This window comes from Toxorhynchites rutilus, chromosome 2 (genome assembly GCF_029784135.1).
Source record: "Toxorhynchites rutilus septentrionalis strain SRP chromosome 2, ASM2978413v1, whole genome shotgun sequence".
Classification (NCBI taxonomy): Eukaryota; Metazoa; Arthropoda; class Insecta; order Diptera; family Culicidae; genus Toxorhynchites; species Toxorhynchites rutilus.
The window spans coordinates 2,339,195-2,350,470 of record NC_073745.1 but is presented as its reverse complement, the minus strand read 5'-3'; positions in this window follow the sequence as shown (position 1 = coordinate 2,350,470).

The window sequence follows — 11,276 nt, the reverse complement described above, 5'->3', positions numbered from 1 at the left end:
CTGCGAATGATAGCTTCTACTTAAGGAGAATGTTGATGAAGTTTTCAATCTTAAATTCAATGACATTCTTCTATATCTCCGTTCTTATCCCAAGGGAGGAAAATTCTACGGGATAGACCTAATGAAATGTTAAAAAGTTGTCCACTGAGAACCGTGGACTCGTGCTAGACACAATCCATCTCAATAAAAATCGCATCGTCGAAGTTCTTAGGTTACATGAACGCTCATGGGACAATCGAAGTTATATTGAGTTGCTAGAAATAAACTTCCAGTAATATACCTCTGAAAACACCATGTTTTTATGACGAATATCTTTTTTGCTGAGTAAAAACATTCAATAGAAAACACGATTTTTCAAAATCTACAGTCGGGAAACAATTTGGTGATATCGCTCTTAATTATTAAATGAAATGATTTAAGGTGATTGACGAAGGATATATATTTATACATAAATTGATTGTGTACATTATTATTTTATACTAGATGACCCGGCGAACTTCGTCCCACCCACAATTGATATATTGATTTGAGTCATTTCGAACACTCAAGTTCCCACAGAAATTATTTTTGTGTGCGTGATCTATATGATGGACATCATGCGGTATATAATTTCTTTTTTGGCATATAAATTTGATGCAGACTAAGACGCGTCAAACCTGATACTGACTTTTAGAGAAGTTCTCTCGATTATCTCCATCGCTGCGATTAGGGTTGAATGGAGACTACTCGCGTTGAATAACGAAATATATCATCGGTACAATTACTTTTAGAGGAATTCTCTCTGTTTCGTTCGTAAAAAAACAATCCTTGGAGTACTGTTACTTTGAAGCACTCAAAGCTGTAATTATTTTCATGTTTAAATTACATAGGTACAAATAATTATTTTCCTTACATTTTAGTTTTCTATTTAAATTCTTCAGCAACAACTACTTCAATTCGGTTCTAGATTCTATCCAACTATCTATTTATCTATATTTCCTTTTATTTAATTCAACTTATCGTAACAATTCAATTTCGCATAATACCATCTTTCCATTAATTGTAAACAAACATGACGGCCTCCGGCCCGTACCAAATCATCTCCGTCAGCTACAGTGCGCGTTCACTAAACTCGATCCGCTCTCAAGTATACACTGAACGCTGAACAGAACATCTCCCCCGGCCGTAAGCCCTGGTACTGATCCTGATCAGGATCATAACTGGGTTTACCATTTCAAACTTCCAGTACTGCTAAACTCGTTAATGGTCTCGTCTTCGAACCACTTTTCGTGCACACAGAAGCTGAACGACTTCTGCCATCAGCTCCTGGGAATACTTTTGTAACTAGTCCACGCTCCCAAGTGCTCCGTTTATCCCCATTCACGACAAACACCAAATCTCCTGGCACTATTTGTCGTTGATCTGTAAACCACTTCGATCTTTTATTTAGACCGGGAAGATACTCTCGCTGCCAACGATACCAAAGTTCATCGCTCAAATATTGCGCTCTGATGTATCCGCTTCTCAAAGTACTCGCAACATCGACTGGTATTCTCGACGGTGGACATTGATTCGAGGAACGCCCGCGAAGAAAATGATTCGGCGTAATTGCTTCTGGATCCTCTTTTGAGTTTGTTGATGCGTATGTTAAGAGTCGGGAATTGATGAGATCTTCAGCTTCAGTCAGTACCTAAGACAAGACCAGACAACTGGCTTCTTACTCTTCTTCGTCGTCCAAAAACGAAGCCATGACATGAAGATGCCAGAGCTGCCTAATATTATAAAATATCGGATTTTTCAAATTTCTATTTTAATGAATCGTAACATTTGGTTGGTGCGAATTCAATGATTATTGCATATTTTCAAATAGACAATCTCAAAAATATGCTTTAAAAGGATAAAATAAGTCTTTTAAATACCCATATCTATAATATAATCGTTTCCAAAACAAATTTGGGATTTTTTTTTAGCAAATAAATCTAATCTGACAACCGTTACAGCGTTATGCAGATTCTCATTGTCTGAACCAAAACATTCTATCTTATTATATGAGCAGGAATACAACCAAAACAACGTTAGGAAGCCATTTTATTCATACAAAACGTAATTCAAAAATAAAAATGAAGTGTAAAGCCTTAAATTGTGAGCGAAGGACGGATACTCAGCCTGAGTATAAATTTTATCGGTTCCCTCAAGACAAAAATATTCGGAAAGAATGGATTCGATTTTGCGTGAACAGTGAATTAGAAGTTCCATTCTTTGAAATCAAATCAAGCACAAGAATATGTAGCGTAAGTATTAAAAACTAATTCTAAAACATATCCTAATACTAGTATATATACAGGCTCATTTTGTTGATGGGAAATACAATGAAAATGGAGTTACGAAAATTCCGACCTTAGCTGCATCCGCGAATGAGGAATGGGAAGAGATACAAAGTATTGAGAACAATTATGATTTGGTTGACGTATATGAAGGAGATAAACAACTACAGGAAGAAATATTTCGTTTGAAACATCAAATTTCCAAGCTGAAAAGGTAGTGTGTCAAAAAATATGTTATTTTCTAATATTTTATATTGATGTAACCGTTAATAGAATTGTAAAACAATGGAAGAAAAAATGCGGATATCTGACCTCGAGAATTCGTGGAAAACAACCCTTGAAGAAGCTTTTCAGAGAAGATCAAATTAAGCTATTAACAGGAGAGGTTAAAAAAGTGAAACGTTGGTCCAATGAAACGATTACGGAAAATTTACAAATTCGGTTTGCATGTCAAGGTGGATACGACAAGCTTATTCAAAAAGGCTTCCCGTTCCCATCCACGAGGACTCTACTACGCCAAATTGAAGGAGTTCGTTTCAGTCCTGGTATGTAATTATAATCATATGTCTCATCGCATGTTAATATATGAAATGATATTTTGTAGGTATTCTTGAAGATATATTCGAGCTGCTACAACATAAAGTCTCCACAATGTCGGTTGAAGAAAAGGACTGCGGATTGGTTCTAGACGAAATGAGCATAGACGAGGCAAATGAGTTTTGCCAAAATACGAAGCAGTTTGTTGGAACAACAACGCTTCCTATGTCCCAAACTTTAGCCTGTAAAGCTTTGGTATTCATGCTAGTTGGAATCGCAGCGCGCTGGAAACAGGTGGTTGCTTTCGAGTACACCGGCAACTCTATACAAAAAGAGTTTTTGAAGAATGCTGTATTGTCTGCAGTTTCAAGAGCAGAGGGAATCAGTTTGCGTGTCCATTTTATAACAACAGATTCCGGGTCCGAAAACCAGCGCATGTGGAAGGATTTGGGGATCGATATTCGTCGCAAAAATGAGACATTAAATGCTGCGATACCTCATCCAAACGCTGAGAACAGAATGCTAGAGATCATACCCGATCCCGTACACGTATTTAAAAATACAGTACATGGCTGGTTGAACAATGTCTACCTGAAAGTTCCGGATTGGTATGTTCGTGAAAAAAAGCTAACATCCAATATTGTTCATCGAGACCATTTAACCACAATCGTGAACTCCGAAATAAACAACACGTTGCGGCTTTGTCACAGACTAACGGCCTCGGATGTGTGCTTTGACAACAGAACATCTTCAATAGATAAAATGAAAGTATGCAACGCAACAAAATATTGCAACAGGACGGTGGCTGCAGCATTGAAGTTTCATGCGGAAATACGAAAATTACCGGAGCTTCTTACTACCGCATGCTTCATAGAAGACTTTGCTCGATGGTTCGAGCTTATCAATAATAGGGCAGAAGAAAAAGTATTTTGTTTGAATGATCCTATGAAATATGACGAGGATATCGCTCATCTGAAGACCATGGTGCGGTTAATGTATGATCTCCAAGTAGGACACGGACATTGGAAACCATGGCAAACAAGTGTAATCGTTTGCACGAATGCAATTGTGAGGTTGACAGATCGGCTTTTGCATGAAGGACACCCACAAATATTTACATCGCGGTTCGTCCAAGATTGTCTGGAGAGTCTTTTCTCATTGATTCGTGCAAAGCAACGACGCCCAACTCCATTGCAATTCAGCAATAACTTGAAAATTGTGACTCTTTCGCAATACATGACCGTAGTACCGAATGCTTCGTATACAGCCGATACACAACAACATCTTATTGGATTGATAGATTTGCTATCAAAGCGGCGTGAAGAATGTTCAGCTCAGAAATTGATGGACAATGAAGCAGCATCGACATCATATCGAATTTCAGCTTCATCTAATTCTAGTGATAATGTGGATGATATGAATATTGAATTCGACTATGAGTACACCGTCGATGAAGCGAAAACTTTTCTCGACAGAACAGAACAAAATTCGTTGTTCTATATAGCTGGTTTTATCATCAAAAAAATTATTCAGCGGGAAAGAACATGTCAGCAGTGTAACAAGAGATTGGTAGTCAGCAAAACACAACCTAGATTGTATCAACCGTCTCTTTTTTCATATTTGCGAGCTACAGCTTCTAACTCTCCCATCTGCATAGTGAATGATGAGACTTTTAATTTCTTCTTAGCAATGGAAATTCTATTCCGAAATATGAAATCGCATTTGGAACCTAACGAAGCTGATTTGCCGAAGAAAATGGCAGGAGAAATGTATGTTTTGCCATCCACTTTATTACATTGTGAAAAAACAAGGAATGACATTATAATAAAATTTATATCTTTTCGTTTAAAAAGCGGAGAAAACAAAAAAACAAGGAAACGAAAATTTGATAGCAGGAGCATGGCATGGTAGAAATAAAATATATTAGTATCAGAAACCAAATAGATTATTATTAAACTAAACTTATGTCCATTTCCATTTTAGTGTTGTCCGAAAACTCATTTTTTCCACTTTTTCCCAAAAATTACTTTTTCAAAAAATCATAACTTTTGAACCTCTGAACCGATTCAGATGATCAATAAATCTAATTGAAGCCAATGAGGTAGATTTTTAATAGAAAAAATATTGAAAAAAGTATTGAACTTGGAAAGAGGGTTCTAGAGAGGTGTTTTTTTCGTTTTAGAGTCATTATTTTGTAAATTTAACATGTTTTAAGTCTTCGTTCAATATTCTTATGTGACTAGACTAGACCTATGCGACTAGAATCCTATCTTTCCGGTAAGTGTGATATTTTTTCAAAAAAGATTGGCTTATTGGCTTCAATTTAATATGTCGATCATCTCAATCAGTTCAGTAGTTCAAATGTAATAAATTTTTGCAAAAAATTATTTTTGGATAAGAGTGGAAAAATGATTTTACGGACGACCGGTTAACTTTGAAAAGTCACTCAAAAACACAAAAAAACCTATCTGATATCGAGATATGTTATGTAATAAATCCTCAGCTTTCAAGAAAAAACATAAAATATAAAAACATAAAAACAAAAAACATAAAAATAACAAAAAACAACTACAATCAATAGTTACGAAAACAAAATTCGATTTCTTGGCAAGCCTAATATTTTTCCAAAAAAGATTAATTGGCTTCAATTTGATATATCGATCATCTAAATCGGTTCAGTGATTCAAAAGTTATGAATTTTTAAAAAAGGCACTTTTAGGAAAAAAGTTGAAAAAAATGATTTTTCGGACCACCCTAAAATAAGAAAAGGTCACCCTAACGAAAAAATAAAAAATACGGGTCTAATATTTTGCAATAAAGAAAGAAACTACCACTTTTCATGGAAATCTGAGGAGCACTATATCGGTTTGACATGAAATGGATGTATATATATATATATATATATATATATATATATAAATTTTTCAATTCAATCAAAATATAGTAACAAAATAATTAGGTAAAACGTGTATACAATTCCTTCACATTTCCTCTAAACTAAGTATCGTAATATCAATTAAATTTATTTTTTTTCTAAATTCAATACAAACCCAACGTAATTTATTTTTATTGGCAACACTGGAAAAATCGACTTTGTTTACAAAATTTATCGAAATCGACCAATCAGAAATCAGAACGACTGACAGAAATTTGGTCCGTATCTGACAGAAATTTGGTCCGTAAAAGACTCCCTATTGTCTGATCTTATCTTAGGTCAGTACTGTCTGCAGGATCTCGTCAGTCAACTTTCCTCCATCAGCAAACACTTTCATGGCTTCCTTAACCGAACGAACCATTCGCTCCCATACTCCTCCCATATGCGGTGCAGATGGTGGGTTAAAATTCCATCGTGTACGAGCGCTAGTGAATGTGTCGGCACAATCTACATTAATTCTGCGAATCTCCGATGCCAATTCTCTACTCGCTCCTACAAAATTTGTTCCGTTGTCCGAGAAGATTTCGATGGGACTACCACGACGCTTAACAAACCTTCTGATCGCCATTTTGCACGACTCCGTCGTCAGGCTGTACGCCACCTCTAAATGTATTGCACGTACCGTAATACACGTGAATAATGCCACCCATCTTTTTTCCTTCCGTCGACCGATAGACACTTCTAATGAACCGAAATAGTCAATTCCGACGTATGAAAATGGATCCATCCTAGCCGCCAACCGTTGTGCTGGAAGGGGTGCTATTCGTGGCACTATAGGTTTCGTTTTTCTTATCTTACACCACTGACAATTTTTCATTATTTTTTTAACTATTGATCGAGGGCAACTAATGTAAAAACGTTGACGAATTTCGTTGACAACTGTTTCTCTGCTGCTATGGCCGCATTGTATATGATAATACTCAACCAATTTGGAAGTTACTATGTGTTTTTTCGGAAGAATAATGGGATAAGGTGCATCAAATGCTGCATATACGGCCCGCTCTGCCCTGCCTTCCATTCTGATGACTCCAAACTCATCTAGAAACGGTGATAACGGATACAGTTGATCCGACCGCTCCAACTGAATTTTTTCCCCAATCGCTAGCTCCTTATTTTTCACTAGAACCTTCACCGTGTCTGCGAATTCTTCTCCCTGTGCCACCCGCCATAAACAATTTTCGGCTGCCAGGTAGTCTTCCTGTCGTAACGGCACTTCGACGGATGGAAATAATGATTTCTTGTTTATTCTCCTTGAAAAAGGCAATGCCTCAATAGCCATACCTTTTACTCGACGTTTACAATTCGAAACGAATCGTATTGATATCGCAATTGTTCGAACCAACACGTTCCAGCGGGAAATATGTTGTACTCGTTGAACTAATCCTTCGGGTAGTTCAATTTCATGGAACAGTACACTTGCCCTCAGTTCTGCTACTATGTCTGCTGCGATTTGTTTCTGTTCTGGCCAGTGTTTTTCCGAAAGATACAAAAATTCCGGTCCATGGAACCATCGACTTTTTGATCGTAACTCTGTGGTCTTTCCCCATTTTGTAAGATCATCAGCTGCGTTGAACTTTGTGGGAACCCAATACCAGTCATCAGGATTTGTGATGCTTAAAATCTCTCCAATACGGTGGGCCACAAATGGCTTATACTTCCTTTGCTCTGACCTCACCCAGGAAAAAACAGCATTCGAATCAGTCCAAAAGAATACTTTTGGGATTAAAAATGAGTGATTATCTCTAATTTTTGACGTAGGACTACGTCTAACCGGAAGATATAGGGGGTGAAATGAAAACCTAGCACTGAACAAGTAGGAAAAAATGCAAGATTTGGAACGCTTATAACTCGAGCATTTCTCAATTGATCGCAAAGGTTTTTGCATCAATTGATAGGAAATATATCTACGCATCTATCATAACGAATAACAATTCATTTTTCTTGAGATAAATAATTGAATAATTGTGAAATATCAAGCATTGTCCAAATGCACTATGTGCCCATTTTTTATTGGTCCATTTTGTGCTCCTCAAATCGTACCGACCAAAACGGGCAACCAGAGCAGCAGCGAAATAGAATGAACCACGATTGGAAAGGAAAAAGAAAAAAATGAACGAAACATTGGTCGCAGTCTCACACATGCGTAATTCTCGAGCCAGCCAGTCAGCTTAAAAATCCCCGCTCCGCTGCCGTAACGATCATTCTCATTCAAACCGTACACCACATCAGTTCGCATCACAACACATCAACGAACCAATCCAAGCAGCCATGTCTGGACATGGCAAAGGAGGGCAAGTTAAGAGAAATGCAAAATCCCGCTCGAACCGTGTTGGTCTCCAGTTCCCCGTAGGTGTATTCGCCAATTGCTCCACAAGGGTAGCTAGGCCGAGCGCGTTAGTACCAGTGCACCAGTCCACCTAGCCGGCGTTATATAGTTTCGGCCGCCGAAGTGATCGAGTTAGCTGGCAAAGCTGCTCGCGACGATAAGAAAACCCGCATTCGGAACAGACCAAATTCGGTTCGGTGGACATCAAGACAACAACAGGCAGATGCGGCGAGTGGCGAGTGGCAAACGCAATCGCAAAACGGCAGCAGGTAGCATAAGAAAAAAAAATTGTTTTTTAAACAATCTGCTTTGATGGCAAATCCAGAACAAGGCGGCATCGAGGGCGTTCGAAATGGGTTTTTCACAACCACGAGTACTAAGTTTTCTAAATTGGAACCATTCCATACAACACGGCGCTTATCAGGGCTATTAAACCTTCCAAAAAAGAGTTTACGAAATACAGTTTAATGCATTCTAAAATAATATCCAAAATAATAATAAAACACAAATTGATTTTTTCATAATTTGTTTGCCAGGATATGATGAGTATGTGAATTTGGCAGTTGTTCTGAGCTTATTGATTTTCACCAATTCTTGAATTGCTTCTAGATTTAAAGTACAGTAATTTACACTTATCTCGACATTTAGCTAATTGGACGGACCAGTAATGCGACATATTTAGTTGGACATTTTTGTAAACATAGAGCTCGGGGTCCAAATTATGACCCCACATTGAAGGTCGACACTGTACCACTGTCATCGCAAATGTTCAATTACAGGTTAAAATTACCTCCAATCCGATACTGAGTGGTGGTAATGCGACGTGCCATTGAATGTAATTTACTGTAAAATATGTCACAAGCTGGATGGGAAGAAATTTTCCAACTGTGAAAGCTGTGGCGAGTGGCAAACGCAATAGCTAAACAGGAAGGTTTAACCGAGCAAGATGGGGATATCGAGTGATAACAAAACAATAAACTCTTTAGATTGAAGATAATTTTGTGATCCTGAAAAGGACCCTTTTTAGCCTGCATGTGAATCCAACGAGCGAACAAATCGTAATGAATGTATTTTTTTGCCATCGCTCTCTTTTAACGCTCATTCGTTCGTCTCGTTGGACTCGCCCCTCTGGCTGAGTCTGCCGATTTGTCTCTATCCTGTGAGTGTGTACCACTAGAGTATAAAACACGCGGACCCCAAAAAAATATCTTATTTTCTTTCAAACCGTAAACCCGTGTGGTTGTATGGCATCGTTTCACATCACATCGCATCAACGGATTTGTGTCGGAGCACCAGTATACCTAACAGCGGTTATAGAGTTTCGGCCGCCGGAGTGCTCCAGTTGGCTTGCAAAGCTGCTCACGACAATAAGAAACCCCGTTTACAGAACAGAGCACATTCGGTTCGGTGGCAACAACTATTTTCAGCGAGTGGCAAACGCAATCGCGAAACGGCAGCAGGTAGAAGAAGGAAAAAGTTTGTTTATACAGACTGCTTTGGTGGCAAAACCAGCCACCCTAAAACACGGCGCTTTTCAGGGCCATTAAACCTTTTAAAGAAGAGTTATTCACAATATCAATGCATTCTAAAGTGACATAATATGACATATAATATGAACTGATTTATTTTGTTTATGCTTGTTTTTGAACTTATTGGTGGTTGGGGTCTTTTAAATTGATCATTCAGTTTTCACAAACCCATGCATGGTTCCTGAATTGAAAGTGGCTTCAAATTACAACACATTGTATGCAGGATGGCATTCACGAATTTTCTCGGTAGCAAGAACTGTTTTCTTTGGTTGATAACTGAAATTGACAGAGGTTACATCTGCATTGTATAGAAACATAACTAAGGAGCAACATGATGAGCTATGTATTTCCTGTTGCTCTGTTCTTATTTTAAAGGACTTTAATCTGAAAGTCATCCGTCCCTGTTTCCACTGTTGGTTTTTCAGAACGCTTATAGCTCGTCTATTTCTCGACAGATCGTAGAGTTCGTCTCCAAAACCTCAGTTCTTTTTCATTTTTATTTACATTGTTTGCGGAGACTACAAATCTTACAATTCATCCGTTTCCGAAACCACAGTTTAAGGTACGGTAATGTGCTCAATAGTGAAATATATGATAGTGAATGAACTGAGGACCACTATGCATTCCCTATCATAGCCATCATTTTGATTGTACGATATGTGCGTACGCCAAAAGATGACCGGCGTGGAACATTTAATAAGTACAAAGCCTTCAGAAAAATATCAAGAAGTAACTATAAGATAGTGAGAAAAAAATGAGAAAGTTTGTAAAAAAAACGCAAAAACACAACACCAAAGGTTCTTTTCAGAACCTCCAACATGTTCATAAAGAGTAAACAGTAGACTAATCCATTTTTCAGTTAGATAGGTAGGTATTCACGTAGGAGAAGAAAATAAAACAATATATTTAAAACATATATTTAGCAAAAGCTGTCCCCTTTGTATAGTCCTACGTCACTCCGGTTATGTCACCGACATTACCCACCCGTCTTTTTTTGATAAACGTGCCCCCAATACAGCAGCCTCCAATTCTTTTCGAGGGATGGATAAATATTGTAACGGTGCCACCTTTGCTTTCGCTTCAACGAACGCACAACGAATAATTTCTTTGTCGGTGAATCGGAAATATGCTACACTTCCATAGGCTTCTTCACCAGCGTCGACGAATACATGCAGCTGTATCGACTTGTATACTTTTGAATTCGCTTCTCCCAAGTAACATCGTGGTACTTTGATGGTGTCAATCAACGTAAGTAAGCGTGTCCATTTTAACCATCTTTCATAATGCTCCTCTCTTACTTTATCGTCCCAGCCGATACCACTTCGCCAAAGATCTTGCATCAGAATACGTCCGTGAATTAGCAGCGGAGCAAGAAATTGTTTAGGGTCGAACATACTCATGATGCACCTCAATGCAATCCGTTTAGTAGGTCATGCACTATCCTGAATGAACGGCTGAAGGTCTTTTCGCATGTCTAGCGTAAATATAAATACATCATCTACCGTATTCCACTTTACTCCCAACACTCTAGCCGCTTCTTCATTCTTATCAACATCCAGAACCTTGGATTCTTCCGATTGGTTTGTACCTAGGCGGTACATGACATCTAAGGAATTACTGACCCAATTCCGAATCTCGAAGCCTCC